The sequence below is a fragment of the Mesoplodon bidens genome, assembly GCF_964165515.1.
Source record: "Mesoplodon bidens genome assembly, chromosome: 3".
NCBI classification, from domain to species: Eukaryota; Metazoa; Chordata; class Mammalia; order Artiodactyla; family Ziphiidae; genus Mesoplodon; species Mesoplodon bidens.
In genome coordinates, this window is record NC_138178.1 from 16,752,362 (window position 1) to 16,772,639 (window position 20,278).

Below are 20,278 nucleotides of genomic sequence, written 5' to 3' on the forward strand. Positions count from 1 at the left end.
AACACAAGATTACAGGATGGGGCAAGGCACGGAGGAAGGAGAGGTAGGGGGATTGGACACATCTCACAGCTGACTTTGATGTCTAAGACACGTACTGAAAGATGCACAGTAGGAGCTCACAAGTGGATAAAAAGGGAAAGGCTGTTCTAGGGAGAAGGGGGAACAGGAAGGGCAGGGGCAATGGGGAGGAAATGAATGAATGAAATAACATCACTAGACAACCTACCATGTTTCCCTCACCGCTATGGACACTATTTGTCAAGAAATGGATTGATCTCTAAAGAGTACTGTGCTCTGCTCATTCAGAAGCCAAAATAATCAGTTGTCACGAACACCATTCAAAATCTGGCCATCCTCTTGGTGGGTTAGCTTTTTGAATTCTGATGAGCTCTCACCAACCTCACATCCAGTAGACAAGATTGGCGACCCAAGACAGGCAGCTGGAGAGACAAAGACACAACCCCGAGCAGTTCTACATAATGGCAGCCCTCTGTGTTTTGGAGGGTTCATCATCCTAAACAGTATTTCCCTTCTCTTAAAAATTCAGACACACAATAACCATAATTAAGTAACCTGCTTTCCCTAAGTCCAATCAGCTCTGCGCCCATCACTATTTTCTTATTTTGAAAGAATGTCATTCATTATTTCACAGCTGCTTTATTTTTAATTGGAAGATGAGTGTGATTTCACATATGAGTTTGATGTACTTTCTGTTTAACATTAAGGGTGATGGTGAGGGGGTGGGAGGATGGGGGGGTAGCACAGAGCTGAACGTCAACTGCATTCACTGAAACTGTGGAACGTTTCACTCCGTGTGTGTGACAAACATAAACATCTGGTACTTATCTGATGGTCTGTAGGCAATTTGACGGAAGTTTACCAAACTCCTTTTGAGTTCAAGTGGCCACTCTGAGTTAGCTTATCAGTGTTAGCAGAAGTGACCCCATACGACATCCTGTTTCCAATATAAATATAAAAGCCTAACACTGCTGGTAGAATGTCTACCTACATCTTATCTTCACTGTGCTCTCCACACAAAGAGAAGACATAGCTAGACATCAGGCACAGAGGAGGAAAGTGCAACTTTCAGTAGAAGAAAACAGCTGTCTTCATCCCCTTCTGGGGGGCAGGGGATGGTGTCCTACAGCTCCTGTGGGGTGAACTGTCCACCTCCAACTCCCTCTTCGTTGTAAGATGTCTACAGGTATTAACCCACATGCATTTTATGGCCATGGTATTGTCTTAGTAATGATAGGAAACACAATCCCCAGATAAACAGAAGCCAGGAGAGATACACGTTTTACTGGGAATCACTTGAGGACAAAGGGCACGTTTTCGCATCGTGCAGTACATCATGAAGCAAACCTCTGCAAACTGCTGGTTAAATACCTGCATGCAGCCTCCCAGCCATGAAATAGATATCATCACTTCCTATAATAATACATAACTAGCTATTGGTAATGTCGTAATGTGGAAAGTCTCATTTCCAAAATGAAAAATCTGTCTTGCTCAATAAAATACTGTCCATTGAGCGAGCATTGACAAGGGAGTGTTTCCCGGCTTTTAACATTCCCAAGACAGGTCAGTACAAGAGCCTGAAAAAATAAAGGACAAAGAACTGGAGTCTGATTAAAAACAGGAAAAATACTTTCTTTGGGGGGGAGGTGGAGTGTGTCGGATTCTTTTTAGAGCATCTCTGATGACTCAAAGAGCTGTTTAATTCATCACTAGACACTACAAGCTAAAGAAAATATTTTTAAGCAATTGTCTCATTTCCTTAGATAACACACGTGCTTTCTGATAATGCCTAAGCATCTGAACATCAGTGCTGTTCCAGGATCTGGGGGCTTAATTCACAGCACCTGATCATCATGTTCCTTGACTTAGGATCTTGGACTTTTTATAGTTGCCAGTAGGAATACAACCATTTTATAGTTGGTGACATAATTCTCTCTTTATGTATTTTTCATGATTACTGTATTACATAGAAAAAACACTGATGGCTAAAATTACTATTATATATAGAAAATTCATAAGGCAACCCCTATGTGTCAGGCATTTTATTAAGGGCTAAATTTATATACATTATCTTTTTAATTCTGAACAATCATACAAGGAAGGTTTAGTGGACAAAGCAACTGAGGAACAAAGTGATGTGAGAACCTTGCTCAGAGTCCCGTAACTTGTCAGTGATTAAGCCAGGACTTACCCCAGATCAGACTGGTGGCCCATGTACATGCCAATACACCCATGCTCTTCCTCAATTCCTATCTTAAAAAGCACAATTATCAAAAGGTGATTTAGAATTTCTTAGTGAATAAAAATTAAATCTTATAGTTATTCTTTCTGGAAATTACATATTTGTATAATTATCGAGAATATGAAACCATTTATGATTACTTTGACTCTGTTTAATGTTTACATTGACTACTGGAAAACCAAATTTTGCAAATGAGTCACTCATGCTGTTGAAAAACAAGACAGTGGTGACAGATCATTTTTAGCAAAAGATAATGAGAAAACATTTAAAAATTCTGGTAAAGAATACAAATATCCAAGAGCAAGAAAAGTGCAGTGCAGGAAGAACTTCACCAATTTTCTTTTCTTGCCTTAATTGCTTGAATTAATTTTTTTTTTCCATAAAGGAAAGCATTTTCCTGGGTGGAAGCAAACTACTGGTTTCAACAAAGCCTATGCTGATAGTAAAACAATCCCAAGTGAATGAACAGATGAATTTTCCTTTCCAAAGACTTGAGTCAACCAGCTAGAATAACACTAGATAAGGCTGTGCAGCCCAGATGCAACGCAAAGCCTGGCTTCCCTGATGCCACTGTACTTCGCGCAAAAGAACAACAAGGAAAGCACAAGACAAATGAAGTCCTCAAACAAGGGCTGACCGCTATCTCCTTTGGCTGATAAAGGAGATTATGCTGTGGGGCTCCACCACCTTTGGATGTTGGCATATCCTTTCATTCTCAGATTAATTTTTTTGGCATAAACCAGAAGCAACAAATTAAAGAAGAAATATTTAATTCTGATATGTTCTTGGAACTGGAGTGCCATGTGGTTCTTTCTGAAGAGTAAGATCTCTTGTAGTTGTTGGAATGGGCAAGTGGCATCGGCAGGAGGAAAGGAAAGGGACTCCGTACTGCAGGTGAATACCAGCATCTCAACTAGAGACATTTCCAGAACCCAGCTACCCCAATCACTCCCACGTGGAAACCACGAAGATGGAGCGTGAAGAGGAGGATACTGTTCTGGGAGGAGAGCACGGTGGGTCCACACCTCCTCAGGGTGTCTGAGGCCGCATTTCAAAGACCTTTGAGAGCAGGGCAACAGGACTGTGACACCCACCGGAAAATGCTCAGCTTCCCTGATGACGTCAATTTAAGAGAAATATGGGAGGAGTCTTCACATATTCCATGCAAAATCTGAGGGCTTCTTTTTCCCTTCTATATTTTCTAGAACAGATATAATTGTGTTCAGAGAAAACAAATATTCCATTTGAATTCCTCTCTTACTCAATAAGCCTGTAAAATCTGGACATCAGGACACAATGTATTCTGATAACAAAGGAGGAGAAAATGAGATCGTATGGGGGTTCCTATAGACTCTGGGATACAAGTAATCAGCATCAAAGACAACTGGAAACTTCTATGTAGAGTTAAAGAGAAAGGCTGACTGAATGCCTAGGCTTTGGCAAAGATTGTTGTACATTTTTAAGACATACGCCAACCTGAAAACTCTGTTTTTCTTTAAAATGAAGAAGCTTCATTACTTCAACACCATGTTCACTTGCAGATGGGGACCTCAGAAACTTTAATAGCTCAGTCAGGAAGATGACACTTAGATGGTCCCCTCTTCCAACTTAGATACTTAGGAGTTCTTACTGGGCGGTAAAAGATTCAGGGACTTAATATTTTTATTAACATTTTTTGAATACTTATTTGTAAGTTACATTAAATTGAAAACCTGAGCCTAATACTTTGATCTGGAAAGAGGATAAGTACTCAGAACAGAACAAATGTAATCCCTAGAAACTTGGTTAAGAATTTAACCTACAAACTCTGTAGTAAAAATCGCATAATGGAAATGTCTTAAGAAAGAAAAATATGCTACAGCTTAAAAAAAATTGTAACCAGCCTCAGATATGCATAAACATGATGTAGATCTAGTCAAATGCCTATAGGACCATTGTACCATGGGTTCTTGCTAGAAGATTCAGTCAGCAAGGTTTAGCAAGCATCTCCTGCATGGAGGACACAGGCTGGCTTAGGCTCTCCTGCTATAACTCTTGGTTCCATCCATTAATTGTTTATTGTAACACTCATGAAAACTAGGGAAGCATTCTCCTAGTTAGAAGGCTTAATGGGTAGGAATTGCTTGGGGTCGGTATGCATGAGCAGGTCAAGTGGAATGGATCCAGTTGACTGCATTGATCAACATCCTGTGAGATCAAGCAGACTGTGTGAAAGGATCTCTGCTTCTGATGTCTGTCTCTGCTAAAACAAAGGGGGCGCAGTAATGGAAGAATGACTAAAGGGTGGTCTGGATGACAACCATTTTAAAACGTAACAGAAGAATTTATGACCTCCACCCATAATTTCAGTAGGACTGTATTATGCAGATAGAGCATATATTATTCTTGCTTTTATGATTAAAAACATTTCGGGCAAACTATAAACCGATGCATGGAGCCAGGGTGCATACCCACACGGATGTGTCTTAAAGCCCAGTAATGGTGCTTCACGCATTGTAGATGCTTAAACGGAAAGTGTGAAATTAAAGTAAACCGAAGGACACCAATGGTTCAGATAAAACCATTTAATCCATTAAATTCAATAGATATATATGGTATGCCAGGCTCGGGATGGAAGTAGGCCTATGCAGAAAAAAAGGATAATACAAGACTGAAAATAAGAAGTGCCACCATGCCCACAGATGAGGCATTGTAAGCTTCAGAAGACGATTACATGCACAAGGGGAAAGTTCAGGCTGTATGGAAAAGAGGTCATTTGAATCATTCAAACTGGACCTCATAGGATAGGATAAGATTTTGGCTATGGAAGGGGTCAGGGTTGATGAGTTAAAGGCAGAAGGAACAGGAAAAAAAATCCCAGCCGATATCCTGCATTTCAAAACATCTCAGATGATGAACATTCTCCTTCTGTCTAGTATCTCTTGGCAAAAGTCTTTAGAGAGCAGGGAAAAGTGTCCTCCCCACCCCTAGCCCCCAACACACGTCCTCCTTTGCAGAGGCCTTCATGGGGTCCACGGGTCCAGGCCAGGAGGTGCTGGGCTGGTGACAGGGAGACCATGCAATCTTATTTGTAATTAAACTTTCAGCTCATGACCATGCACTGCACTGCTGAGCTAATTCTGCTAAAATGTGTGCTTTCACTGCCTCTGGGAATCCAAGCATTCCTGGGAATAAGACCTAACCCTCAGTCTGCATGAGCCAGATACCTCTCTCCTGAGTCTCATGGCACACTGTCCAGCCCTACCCTCCGTTGATATCTACGTTTGAAAGAAAACATCTCAATGAAATGGCATCAAAACTGCGTGTTTTCTTGAGGAGTCCACACTGCTGTCGAAATCACACCGTTTGCTCCTCAAACAATTAAAGAGCTTCCGGTGGTGGGTATTTCCATGTCTAACATCCCTTGCACTGTGGAGGGAAGCTGGTGGCTGGAGATTCTTCTTTTATCACACAAATAAGTGCTAGATACTTGGGTGCCAAGAGAGGGAAGGTTACCAGATTCCTGCCCTCTCGTCAGTGAGGGAAAAAGTCGAGTAAACAATACATCTCAATACAGAGGGAACTGGCTGCATTAAATACCCTCAATGAACTCCAGGACTACAGGGAAAAATACTTGGGTGATGCAGGCAGCACTTGGTGGCAAAAAAGCACAGGTCCCAGGAGCACCTCTGTGGCTTTGATATTAAAGAACGACCTGGAGTATGTTAAGCAAATTAATTAGCCATTCCAAGCCGTGGTCTCCTCTCCTCTCCAACAAAAATACCAATGCATAGCCCATTTTGTTATTTTTCCTGGCTTTATGAGAGTCATAATGATGCATTGGTACACACCTTAAACATAAGAATGTGACCCTAATATTTTTTCCCTTAGTCATTTGGGTAATTGGAGCGTGTGTGTGTGTGTGTTTGTGTGTGTGTATGTGTGGTTTTGCCTGTAGTAGCTAGATTGTATAACTTGTTTGAAAGAGGGAGAGAGCCCTCTTTAACTTTAATGTCACCTAGCCCGACCTACAGCGTCTCATCCTTAGCAAACGCTCAATACACATTTGCCGAGTTTAAATTCAACACTCTTGTCAGTTCAGCGTTGCTGGCAAGATCTGAAACTCCTTTCTCCCAGATAAAGCCAGCTTCGTTAAGCCAATGTTAACATTTGAGCAACAAACTTGTACTCTTTTTTTTTTTTTTTTTTGCGGTACGCGGGCCTCTCACTGTTGTGGCCTCTCCCGTTGCAGAGCACAGGCTCCGGATGCGCAGGCTCAGCGGCCATGGCTCACGGGCCCAGCCGCTCCGCGGCATGTGGGATCCTCCCGGACCGGGGCACGAACCCGTTTCCCCTGCATCAGCAGGTGGACTCTCAACCACTGCACCACCAGGGAAGCCCCAAACTTGTACTCTTAATTGAGGAATATGACTATTCTTATCTTGGTGTTTAAACTGCAAATATTAAAACTACTCAAAATTTCCAGTCCTTTGAAAAGTTCACCACTTACAGGGAAGGTCTGCTGGATGATGAGTTTTGTTGGCCAGGTCCATGCCACGTGAAGGATTCTTTTTTATTTATTTCTCAAAAGACCTCTCACTAACTTACAAAGCGTCCCTCCTCCCAGAAGTTACCTCAAAGGGCAGCAAGGCTTAAATCATTTTTTCGCCGTATCTATCATGCTCTCCAACCTCTTCTCAATCTTTTTGTTTTAGAGCCAACTTATTTGGGATCATGACGTCCACAGGATATTTATGGATTGGCTGTATCTGGTATCTTAGACTTTTCTCAGACCACTTCTGTATTTTTGAAAAATTAGCAACATTGATATTTCACTGTCTAACTATAGGTCTCCAAGTTTTCACCTAATTAACATATGATCCTCATACGATGTTGGAATTGTAGCTTTGTGTGGCTGGGAAATGAGTGCAGGTTTCAGGCCTTTTGTGATCTTTGTGTTTGTCTCATGGTCTCTGAGAAGCAGCCCAGTAGAAGAAGCAGTAATACTAATTCTGCATTGAGGCCAGGCAACGTAACACCTTTCCAAGGTGCAATAACCTCAGTTATGGACACATACATCTTTCCATCTATCAGCAGTTTAAAGAGATTTTTAAACCTGAAAGACCAAGAAAATATTAAACAGGTACAGGTAAGGTCTATTTCTGTTTCAAAAGCTGTCGTTCTATGCTCCCCATAAAGTGTTATTATCTGCAGTACTAGGGAGATTTCTAAATGACTCAAGATCAACACACATCTGTACTCAGACAGCATCTGTCTATTTCAGCACCAACAAAATGGCTTGTTTATTATTAGTTTTGCAGTAAGTCACGCCTTTAATTTTTCTCTCTCCTTCTAAAAGCTTGGTTTCAAAAACAAACACAAGGATGAGTTTCTGGAAACTAAAGACTTGCAGATGGGGGCAATGGTCTAAATCAGGCTGTTGGCCTATAAACTTTGACAGCATCCTTTTACACTGACTTTCCATGTATTTCTCAGGGATCTACATGGGCCTCTCAGGTTAATGAGAGTTTCATGTGTTGATGGGGAATCTGGACGTGCAGGTGTCCAAGAAAACCCCTCTACTTGGCGTTAAAAATCCTGCAAGGAGCTGACGGGATTACTGAGATTAAAGTCGGTCACCCACCAAAAGTTATAACAAACGCTGCCCCGGAGACAAGAGAGAAGACAAAGAACAGGCTGCCTAGGTACAGTTGGTTGTCAGAAATTGTGTGTAAACAGTGGGTCTCTGAAGGGATGCCAATCATTCCTGAGAACAGATGAGATGAACTTCATGATTTACTATATTTGGTCAACTGCATTTTCCCTGTTTGGAAGCTTACCATTCAGTCAGGAAGTGTATACTGATTTTTTTTTTTTTTGAAGATGACTTATAAAGGAGGTGGGAAAGCCCTTGAAATAATGCATTTTCAAAGAATTACTTTCTAAAAGAATCATCTGTAATTACCATTCACAATGGATGTTCTATAGTTTCGGGCTGAGCAGAGGCCAGCCCGTGGCAGGAAAAGGGCTGGAAAGTTGGAAACTGCATGGAGGGAGGTGGGTAACCAAGGTGAGGACGAGGGAAACGTTTTGTGCTCTGAAGACACACTGTTTTGCCATCCAAATGCAGTCAGGGAACAGAACTGAAAATTCTTTTAGTGTTCTGAAAGAAAAAATCTGTCTGTAGTAATTTCATGCATTTCAGTCCAGGTCACACAATGGGAAAAATGCATCTGCACGTCTACTTTCAAAGCACAGGAGAACAAGCACAGATGTTCCACGAAACATATCATGCTCTTCCTCCCCTATCCCTGCCCGGAGTCCTTAACGTAACAGAAGAAGCTGTGATTCGCATTTATCCACTGGAACCATTCTCAACACGTGGACAGAAACGTCTATTTCACCACATCCTTGGAGGTGACACAAGGTGAAATGTTTTCTTGGTGAACATGGCCATACTGTGGTGTGTGTGGTGTTGGGGGTAGCGGGGTGGGCTTCTTGGCAGAAAAAATAGAGCTAAGGCCCATATGTGGAAATGTAGAAAAAAGCATTTCTTTATGCTACCTTGCAGGTTTCCAGGACAGTAAGAATCCTATCATTTTGTCACTACACTTTAAGATGCAAAGTCAGGCCTGAGAACACATTACCCTGCGTGGTTTTAATAAAGCTGCTGGTATATAAGAAGAAATGGAATAAATAAATTTTAAATGGAAATCAAATCTTTTGATAAAAAGATTTTAATTGAGATGCATTTTATATGAGACACATAATATTCTAAATCTAGACACTTTAAAAAAAGATAGGTAGATAAACAGATGTTCCCATAAACTCTCCTGGAAAACAGCAAAGTTCTTAGACTAAGGGAACTAAATTATTATATTACAGAAGTTGATAAGAGTTCAGTTTCAGCATATTACAGACTGAACCCCAAATTACCTATTCCTGTCTGCTTTTCCTTTTTGTCCTCGTCTCCAGAAGAGACAGGAATGTCCAGATGTAGATCATGTAAGATGCCTTCTACATTTGTCTTAGTAAATGAGATTCTTTTATTTACGAGTGGTTGATTTAGAGGAAACATGTTAAATGAACAAATGTATTGACTGATTTTTCTTCACAGGGTACATGATTGTTAAATAAATGAATTCTTACCGTCTTGGTATTAGAGCTTTGTAAATAAAAGTATCCTTATAAATGAATGCAGTATTTGGAAACATAAGTTAAAACTACAGAAATAGGATAATGTGTGTGCTACAAAATGTTGCTGGTTGACAACAGCAGTGGCTAGTCTGGATTTTCAGAATAATGTTTAAAAAACTAGGCCAGGAAAATTCTGCATACTCTGTCTTCATTTTTTAAGACTGGGAACTTAGAAAAAGTTCTTTTCTCTTTTCCCCATGAACTCTGTGTGCCTCCTGAAATATCAAAAACAATTTGTTCAGTGTTTCACATTTCATTTAATTTGCTAACTTCTTTTATTGTCATGAGTATTTCCCACTGGAAATTTTATCTTTAATTTCCGGATCTTCAAACTTAAAAGCTCTGTTGAATTTCTTGCACCTGTAGCCATCAGCCTGTGCATCTACCTGGGTCTCGGTCTTTCTCTTCGGAGATGGGGTCTGTCTTTGTCAGCTTTAGCCCTAAGTAACCACATCGAGTCATACACGCATGAAGATCACCGTGATGACTTTCTTCTTAAGCTGTATCCCTGGTGCTGCTTTTTTCCCCTCCACTTTTCTGCATTAGTATGATGGCCTATAACATGCTCCGAATTGCATGTGGTATTTGTCTTCTTAAGGAAAGAAAAAAGACCGAGTATTGGCCAGACTTTAAGGTGTGAACAGCCTGGAATGGTGGGTAAGACTTTGCCTTTCAGATACTTCCATCAAAGATTAGAGAGACATGAAAGATGAACTGCCCAGACTTCATCTTATCTCCCCTAGTGAGCTGCACTTCCCCCTGAACTAGCACAAAAGAATCAAGCAAAACAGCCCCACTAGCGAGGTTTCTATGTGAAATCCTCAGATAAGCTTCAGGGTGAAGCCAACCTAAACAATTACTTGATCTAAGGAAAGAAAATCTTTTTAATTAAAAAAAAAAATTTTTTTTTGCTATGTGTTGCCTGATATGATTATCAGTACTATTTAAAACGAATTCGAGCTATGCTTCACATATTTATATTTTCTTTTAAGCAAGCCCAGGGTACCAGCTGATAGAGTAAATTTATTTTTAATAGAATCACAGAATCTTAAATGCTTGAAAGGATTTCAGAAGCTGTCAGGTCCAATCACCCATCCCCTGAAGAATTCTATCTATTGCCGTCTCAGGCTTGCTAGAAGAATAAAGAAGCTTATTTATTTTTCTGCTAAATCCAGAAAATGTAGTTAGAAGTTTAAAGCACTGGGATTGTAAGAAAAATAAAACTTTGGTAAAATTAAGACTTCATTCTTCTGAAGGAAGGCAATTAAAGGAAGGCCATGAATGTGTTTTTAACCCGTGGAGGCAAAAAGAGCTGAAAAAAAAATGTACAAGTCACTTGTACAAGTTCATATGTGATTATTCTAATTGCACATTAGTCATAACATGTGCAATTAGCCTCAACTGCTTACTCTGTTCGATAGTTGGAAATATAAAAGCGTAATGCATTTTATTACTATTGGGATTTATAAAGCATTTTTAATTTAATCTACTTTCCTCTCTTTATTTGAACGTAGAATTGAATGAAATGTGAAGGCTGGGGGCTTGCAGTGGAGAAAGGAAATAGGTATGCGTGTTTGTGTGTGTCTCTGTTTCAGGTCAGCACCCAAAATTGCTATTTTGATGTGGAGCTTTCAAATGGTGCATTAAATGAGAAATATATGAGGGCACAGAATATCCATTTGCATCCTGGCTTTGGAATTTCCAGGGTGGGCCTTTTGCACCTTTGGAGAAGTTTGCTGTGGAGGTGCTTGAAAAGTTTCCAACTGTGGGTTCTGCCACTTCTGAAGAACACACATTGTTTTGCACTGGGGCTTTCAAATTCTGGTATGAAAGTTATTTAAAGCTTAGGAGTTTGTGTGCTACATTACATGCTGCATAAACGTAGCCATCGCTGGTAGACGTGGACATTAACGCACTCTGTAAAACATAGTTATTACCGCCAGGGCAGAAATCAACAAACCCCACCAAAGGAATTTCTTAAAACTGCTATCATAAAGTCTGTGCACGTTATGGATTTCATTAACATTTTACTCCCCAAGGATTCCCAACTGTATAATAACAGAAGTTCTTTAAATTTTAAATACCACAGACAGGAACAGCCTTTCACCTAAAACAGATGTGAAACCATCAACCTTGCCTTCCTATTGGTCCACAGATATGAAACTGGATGGTAATTGATGGCTTCTAATGTGTTGTTGTTTAGGTTACAGAATTGGAAACTTAATAGTATGTTTCCCATGAAAAGATAAGTTAATAAAGCAATAGACAGGTTTTCAAACACAGTTCCTTACTCTTGATTACATTTGAAGTTAAAAAAAAAAAAAGAGCTGTTTATTTACATACTGCAGAAAAACTAAAACAGGTAAGTCAAGGTCAGGGGCACATGACATCCAGTTGTGGAAGAGCTCATTTCAGTCTTATTTTTCCTAAATCTTGTCAGTGATGACTGGTGATTTTATCCTTGTGTTTCCTTTTCTTAATCCCATTCTTATCAGTGCATTTTGAGACCCAATTGTGCAGTACTCTAAAATAACATCTGTATTTATTTAGCTAAAAACAGTCCACTTCTAAAAGCTAAAAATAGTGAAGCTTAAGATAAATAAGCAGGCAGGTTTATGATGTTATTTTCCTGCATCAGGTAAACAGATGCATCTGTATTTTTGTAAAACAAAAGAACTACGTACGACTCTGTTCAAATATCTACAATAAGCGGTTGAAAAGTGACAGAAACCAGCCAAGCAACCAGCTACTTTTTCTTTCAAAATTCTGATCAGTCTGATTATTTTGAAAATGACTTGATTAGGATTTTGCGCATCTTCTATACCAGTGGTTTACAACTGGGGATGATTTTGCCCCCAAACAGGACATCTGGCAACTCCTGGACACGTCGTTTTTGGTTGTCATGATTGAGGGTGCGTGCGTGCGTGTGTGTGCGTGCGCGTGTGCGTACGTGTGTGTGTGCATGCGTGTGTGTGTGTGTGTGTATGTTACTGGCTTCTAGTAGCTGGAGGTCAAGAATGCTGCTAAACATCCTACAACACACAAGACAGCCCCACAACAAAGAATTATCCAATCTAAAATGTCAGGAGTGTCCAGATGCAAAACCCCTGCTCCAGACAAAGTCCAATCATTTGTTTAAATTAAAGCTTCTGCAGTGACTGTTCAACTTACTAGACATCATTCACCAATCAGCAGCTAAGCAGGATATACTGGGATTTAAACGTGCCTGCTTGGTCTTCAGACACAGTCTTCAGAGAGGATCCAAATTCATGTCCTCATACTGTTACAACAGTGGGAGCAAAGAAGCGGTGGCCGGGATACTGAGATTCCAGACCGGGTCTGTCAGTACCTGGCCCTGTGGTCTTGCAAATAACTTAATCCCTCTGAACACATGAACAATAAGGAATTTAGACAAAAGAATGTTTGCACCTATGTTTAATCTTACTCTTAAAGTCAAGATATTCTGGAAAGAAATATAAAAACCTCTCCTCTAGAATTTAACTATGAATGTTGGTTCCAAATAGACACTGCCATAAAACAATAAGAAACCAAAACAGCAAGCAAAAAGAAATGTTCATGTTCTGGGGCTTCCCTGGTGGCGCAGTGGTTGAGAGTCTGCCTGACGATGCAGGGGACACGGGTTCGTGCCCCGGTCCGGGAGGATCCCACATGCCGCGGAGCGGCTGGGCCTGTGAGCCATGGCCGCTGGGCCTGCGCATCCGGAGCCTGTGCCCCGCAACGGGAGAGGCCGCAACAGTGAGAGGCCCGCGTACCACACACACACACAAAAAAAAGGAAATGTTCATGCTCTACAAACTAACTTATTTTAAGTGTAATTCTACCCAGACACTTGTCGTTCTTTCAACACTCTCTTCCCAGTGATGCTTCATCATAAAAATCAGAGGCTTCTTTAAGTGTCATACATTTTCTTTAAAGTGTGTTGACATGAAACACTAACTAGTAAAATCCTTTGACTGATTTTTAAAATTGAATTAAGTGGTCAACTTGACCAAAATGGTTAAGATCATCTTGCTAGGGCCTCCCTGGTAGCGCAGTGGTTGAGAGTGTGCCTGCCGATGCAGGGGATACAGGTTCGTGCCCCGGTCCGGGAGGATCCCATATGCCGCGGAGCGGCTGGGCCCGTGAGCCATGGCCGCTGAGCCTGCGCATCCGGAGCCTGTGCTCCGCAACGGGAGAGGCCACAACAGTGAGAGGCCCGCGTACCGCAAAAAAAAAAAAAAATCATCTTGCTATGTTCTGACAAAACAACAGCTAAAAATGTCTAAATAATTATGTCACATGTACATTCTGTTTCCCCCAATCATATCTTCCTTCAAAAACAACAAAAAGCTCTGAATTTCATCTGTCCCTATAAACACATATTTCCTTCAAATGACTTCCTATAATGTGAAACACCAAGGTAAGGTACCAGAGAAAGCATTAGGAAAAGTTCCTCAGGAGACAGTAACTTTTGGAACATGGGCTTCCTGGGTGGAAACCTAGTTAGACATAACAGTCCTGTGATACATGAAGGGTCAGAGATAAAGCATTTATTTTGTGCATGAAGTATAAGTCAATGCAGAACTAGAGTAAGATAACCAAAGTCTCACCTGGGCTACTTTTTTAAAAAGCAAATTGTCGGGACTTCCCTGGTGGCGCAGTGGTTGGGAATCTGACTGCCAATGCAGGGGACATGGGTTCGAGCCCTGGTCCAGGAAGATTCCCACATGCCATGGAGCGACTAAGCCTGTGTGCCACAACTACTGAGCCTGTGTGCCACAACTACGGAAGCCCACATGCCTAGAGCCTGTGCTCCACAACAAGAGAAGCCACCACAATGAGGAGCCTGCGCACCAAAACGAAGAGTAGCCCCCGCTCACCGCAACTAGAGAAAGCCCATGCACAGCAACGAAGACCCAACACAGCCAAAAACAAACAAACAAACAAATAAATAATAAAATTAAAAAAAAAAAAAGCAAATTGTCTCCCTTCAAGATCAATGTTTCAGCTAAAATAGCAAGTTAATTTTAATTGCAAAACACACACAGAGCACACCTGGGGAATAAACAGTCAGTTGAACAGCTATATTTTCCCTAAATTTGCCAACATTATATTTTACATGCATCATTCCACATTTGGGTAACCCAGTGAGCTATTTTCGTCAGTTCTCTAGTCACACATTTATAAAGCATTTTATTGCAATTTCAGCTATTTACTAATGATCTGAATGAGAAAATGCCCCACAATCCTGGAAGTGTCTGGTCTGTAAGCACAGACTGTTTACAGTCAGGATAACTTGCCTCCATACATGTTCTGGATTAGTTCAATTCAGCAGATAGAACCGATTTTGAACACAGATTATAAACCTACTAGAAACTAGCAACTGTATGAAAAATCACAAACTATTTCATAGGAGATCCCTGTTCCACACTCAACACATTCATATAAGAGAATGAAAGATTTGTCCAAGAGAGTTGAGAAGGAAAGAAAATGAGATATGAAATTTGTAAAAATAAATGACATTTAAAAGTTTTAAGATAAATTACTTCAGCTTCTACTTTCAATTTGGGGAAACCCTCACTTTGAAGAAAAAAAGAAGGGTTTCAGATAACAAATTCTTCTAATTGAGTAAGAAACACTCACTTCTCCCACCTAAAATGCGATAAAAATGTGTAACAATACTGTGTGTCAGAGGGAACATTTCCAAGAATCCATGAGTTATTTCATCCCATTTGGCACGTAAAGGATGTCCAGCTAGCCCTTTCTTAGCTCCTGAAATCAGGTCCATGCCTTTAAATGATCTTTTGTCTCCATTCTCAGCAAGCTGCAAGTGAGATTCGGAGGTTTCTGGTAGCAACAACTCACACCCCTGGGTGGATGTGGAGGCACCTGTGGGTAGTAAACCTTGAAGGACCCCCTGGACTACAGGGAAGACCTTGGGGCTGGGGGCTGGGAGCCAGGCGCGAGGAAGGACAGTTTCCTCTGTGACTCACGAGGTCTTAAGACCTCACCAGGATTTTCGCTTTGCCCAGTTTAGCTGGCGTGAGAGTATCTGCACGGCTTACTGCATTTGACAGAGCAGGAGGTGAAAAACTCACAATTCCAATGGCCAAAGAGCTCTGCAAAGGCCAGCTGCACCCGGGCCTGGTTCAGATCTGACCCCGAGCTGTGACTCGCCTCCCGCCCTCCGGCTCTCCCAGTGCCCAGTGACTCAGGTCCCCAGTCTGAGGAAAGAAGTCCCCTTTGGCCCTGTGAGGCTGACTTTCCCCACAAGTTGCAGCTTTTCCCCAAATCAGGACTTGATGAACTATTTAACCTCTCTGGGCTTCAGCCTTCTCATAGGAAGATGCAGATAAAGAACCTCTGGTCCACTTAACCTACACTCTAAGACTAAAATGGGCTTTTATAAAGGGAAAATGCTATAGAAACATAAGGTTTTGTTGTTAGAACATGTCTTAAAATGAATTTTAAAATCCTCAAAGCAACCCAGGGCCGCTTGGATTTGAACAGTTTGAATGAGGGCACCTACTTTCTTCAACCCTGCAGCTGTGGCTGTGAGTAAGTGAACCCTGAGAGAGACAGAGAGAGAGAGAGAGAGAGAGAGAGAGAGAGAGAATGTGTGTGTGTGTGTGTGAGAGTGTGTGGGTGTGGGTGTGTTTTGACTCAGTTCAGCCCAACTCCTTACACCAAGGCCTTTGGTTACTGGTGTCTGCTTTCAAAGTTCCTTCAGTTAGGAAATGTGGAATATTATCAAAGGGAAATGCATGTAAAGCAAAAGGAAAACGCTGAAACAAACCTCCGCAGAAGGTTAGCGTGAGCTCCTCTCTTCTGGAACTTTCCTTCTCCTCATCCCTCAGAATGAACATTTCTACCAGAAAATGTAGTGAACAGAGAAGGGGCTTGCTGATGTATTCTTACAGCTACAGAGGGTCTTCTTGGAGATTACTTTCTTTTGTGGGATTAATCCATCATAGGGCTGATGGACCAAACCAAACAGGATGTGGTTTAGAAGCCAACTGCTTTCTGCTCCTCTGGAATAAGAGAAGGCATGAATAATCTAGCACCAATTTTTAATTTTTCCCACAAAAGACAATGCTACCAAATTTGGAGATGAGCAGAGTTTCAGCCTGAGTTGGTTTATCAAGTAATTCTATTTCTAAAGTCACTGGAGGGTGTAGTAATCGATTAATCCCTAGTGCCATTTTTATTTCTTTGGATCAACAAAGTTCATATCCTATCCAGGCATTACGTCTCTTGACTTTTTTTTTTTCTCTTGTCTCCTGGCATTTTAATCAGGGGAAAGTCACAGTTGTTGTGAGGAAAGCACTCCCAAGAGCTTTAATTAAAGCTAGAAGGATAAATCTGTTTACAGTGCAGTGAACACCATCATTAATAAAACATTGAAATAATTAACGAATTAAATTCTGCTTTGTGTGTGAATGGCTACATCAGGATTTAGGAGAACATGTTTTCTGATCAGACACATTCTACACACTTAGTTTGAAGATCTGAAAAGAAAAATCCGAGCCTGCTTTTTTCTGAGATCCACAGTCTCGTAGACTGCCAGAGCTTGAATGGAGAAGACTACGTCACCTTTATTTTATAGGAAAAGAAATTCAGTGTCAATGAGGTTAATGGCTTGGGCTCTAATCATGTGCTTGAAAATTAAGCATTTTTATAGCGCCACCGATCCACTGAGTCTTTCCTCAGAATCCTTGATTATTTAACCAGAAACAAAAAGAAGATAAAGATGAAATGAGTAATAAGATCAGCAGTTCTAGGACACGGAACAGAATGGAATACTCTGAAAAACATGGGCAAATCTCACAGGGTGATTAACTCTGCAATTGACAAGTAGGAGGTTTTCGCTTCTCAGGATATGAAGTGGCCTTTAGAACAGGATGTGACCACGTGGAAATGTCCAAGCCGGGACTTCCCTTCATGTTCCTCCTCACTAAAGGGCTTCTTGCCCTGGTTCTTAAGCTTTTTGCCAGACAACAGATCCCACAGGAAGCACCAAGGAGGACATCCACACCGGCGGTTAACGATGCATTGTTTTTTTATGTCACTCGGTAATTTCCTAGAGAAAACAATTGAACCAAAGACTGTTCCTGTCTTGAGGGAGAGTCAGTTTCCAGGGCTGCCTTATTAATTTAACACATGCAAGTGTTTGTCCTTGTGGCTACAGCACCATGTTTTGTGGGGTATATTTCATGCAGAATGTGACAAAGCCGAAAAAGAAAACAAATGCCATCCTCATTCTGATGTGCATACAAATAGGACCGTCAAGTACAAATAAATGGTCCTGCGACGGGAGGTGTGTACCTCCTGCCCTCAGCCTCCCTTATGCTGTGCTTGTGGGTTAATTTATAAAACATCTATCCAATGAAAACAAGCCCGCCACTTCCAAGGAGTTTCAGAAAAGCTGGAAACACATGAAATTATTCATAATTAGGTGATGGGTGGATGTTAAGACCTCCCACCAAGTACACAGACGCAACTACCATGGAAATGAGCCCGCTGAGCTCCCGCAGAAGAAAAAGATCATTTTCCCTCAAGGTGAACTGACGCTGAGCTCCTCTGACATCCACCTTCCGGAGGGGCTGAGGAGTAAGGGCTCCCCATTCTTGGTTTAGAAGCAGGAAGCCCCCGCTCATCCTGGTGTGAGGCTTCTCAGCACGAGGAAGAGCATAAAGGGTTGCGGACGGATGCTTCACAAGATACACCTGAATATATAGGAATTAGTGATAAAGATAAAGCACATCGAAGTGTAAAGAAGCAGGTGTTGCAGTCCAACAGACCTTGCTTCCAAGCCCGTGACCTTCGGCATTTACTCATCTCTCCGAACCTCAGGGTCCTCATTTTAAAAATAAGGATAGGGCTTCCCTGGTGGTGCGGTGGTTGAGAGTCCACCTGCCGATGCAGGGAACACGGGTTCGTGCCCCGGTCCGGGAAGATCCCACATGCCACGGAGCGGCTGGGCCCGTGAGCCATGGCCGCTGAGCCTGCGCATCCGGAGCCTGTGCTCTGCAACGGGAGAGGCCACGACGGTGAGAGGCCCACGTACCGCAAAAAAAAAAAAAAAAAAAAAAAAGGATAACTGAACCTCTGTCACAGGACTGCTCTGAGGATTGAATAAACATGAATCAAGTACTCAGCAGAAGTTGGGGTACATAGGAAATACTCGATACATGGCGACTATCCCATGAACGGCACAAGTGTCATTTGTGCTGTCCTCCCTCCAGCACGTGTGGAATTGCTGCCCCTTGGAAGTTAAGCATGGCCGGCCGTGGGATGCGCTTTGGCAAGGAACTCGGTGTCATGCTCCTCAACGGAGCCTCGTGGGTCAGCGTGCTTGGCCACACTCCCTTCCTCCCTGTGCCTTGGTGACAGGTTTCGGATGACGGCCACTCCCTCCAACTAGGTCCTGGTGTGAGAAGATGTGGTGCAGACCCCCTGCCAGCCAGAGATGGGGGGTGGATGAGCAAAAAGGAAACCTTCTTGTCTGGGGGGTTTGGGTTACTTAGCTTATCCCGACCGTACTTTGATAGAAAGAGTTGGACCATCTGAGACTTTTCTTCTGGGGCCATCACAAATGGTGCCCAGCTCCTGAGAGTGACGTAAACCCTGTCCCACTGACAAATGCTCTGTGAGAGCCCGTTCTGTCTCCACGCATCTACTGACACCGAATTCCTTGCCCAGAAGAATTGCTACCGTTGCATTTTCAGAACTCTTGCAAGACTAACATCCCTAAATTATTGAGTGTTCTCCACCCTGCCGAGAACACAACTACATTACCATGCAAACATGCTTAGCACTGCAAAACGTAAGCTTCTCTCTAGAGGCACGTCTGTCAGTCACACGGAACTGCTGGTTGGTGTGGGGATGTGGAAACACAAGTCTCCAAGAGCTATTTTGACGGAGGCAAGTTCATTTCATTTCTGACTTAATCTAGAGCTGGATGCAGCAATCCCACCCAAGGTAAAAGCCTCTTCTTTTCTCACCCTCTACACATTTCTCAGTGTTATCATTTCGAGGTTAGTGTGAGTTCAGCCTTCTGAAATAGGCCATTTCACTTTAAGTGTATGTTAAACTAATATTGACCTTTCCAAAGTAAAACAAAATCTGGTATTTGTGCTCAACAGACTGAAACAGGCATAGATGTAGAAAGTAGGGGATTAATCATCCTGGTATATTTTCTTGCTTAGAGACTCTCCCTGGGAATTAGTCATTTTTATATATCTCGCAATTAGTACAGGACAGGCTCTGCCTACTCTCCCGAAGAGGAAATCTGGATCCTTCAGCAAATAACATTGGATAATTTGCCCCCAGTTTAACCCACACAGCCAGATATGATGTTTCATTTGACAGTGGGTGAAAAAGTCAAGAACATGAACATCAGGCCTTGGGTGGGAGTATCCAGACATCAAGGTGGGGCAAGTGTAGGCTTTGGGAGTGGTGCCAGGGATGAGCTGGAGATGAGTCCGGGTGGAAGGGCAGAGGAGGGGCGCCTGTGGGGAGTGGAAGGGTGAAGGCAGGGAGGGAATATTAGAGCAAAGTGGGGAAAGCAGAACCGACATCACTATTAAGGACAGAGACGTGTACGTTTCATACGTCTGCGCCTGTACGTAATCCACAGACACCAATACCTTCAACTAAACCACTTCTTGGGCACGTGCTACTTGGACCAGTGCGGGAAAGTAAACCTCAACCCCGTTCTGCTCTTCTCCTACCCTGAGCAAACAAACAAACAAAACACCTTACAAAACAATGACTTCAGGCACACCTCGAAGTACAGGTAATATATTTCATTAAGGAAATAAAAATCTGTCGAAGTAGGAA

At 42.0% G+C, this 20,278-nt stretch overlaps 1 protein-coding gene across 5 annotated transcripts in view; it reads right to left on the reverse strand.

The window, feature by feature from the left end:
- NRP1 (neuropilin 1) overlaps positions 1–20,278 on the reverse strand; it is a 139,459-nt gene that overhangs the window by 47,614 nt on the left and 71,567 nt on the right. The gene's annotated exons all lie outside the window — the stretch shown is intronic.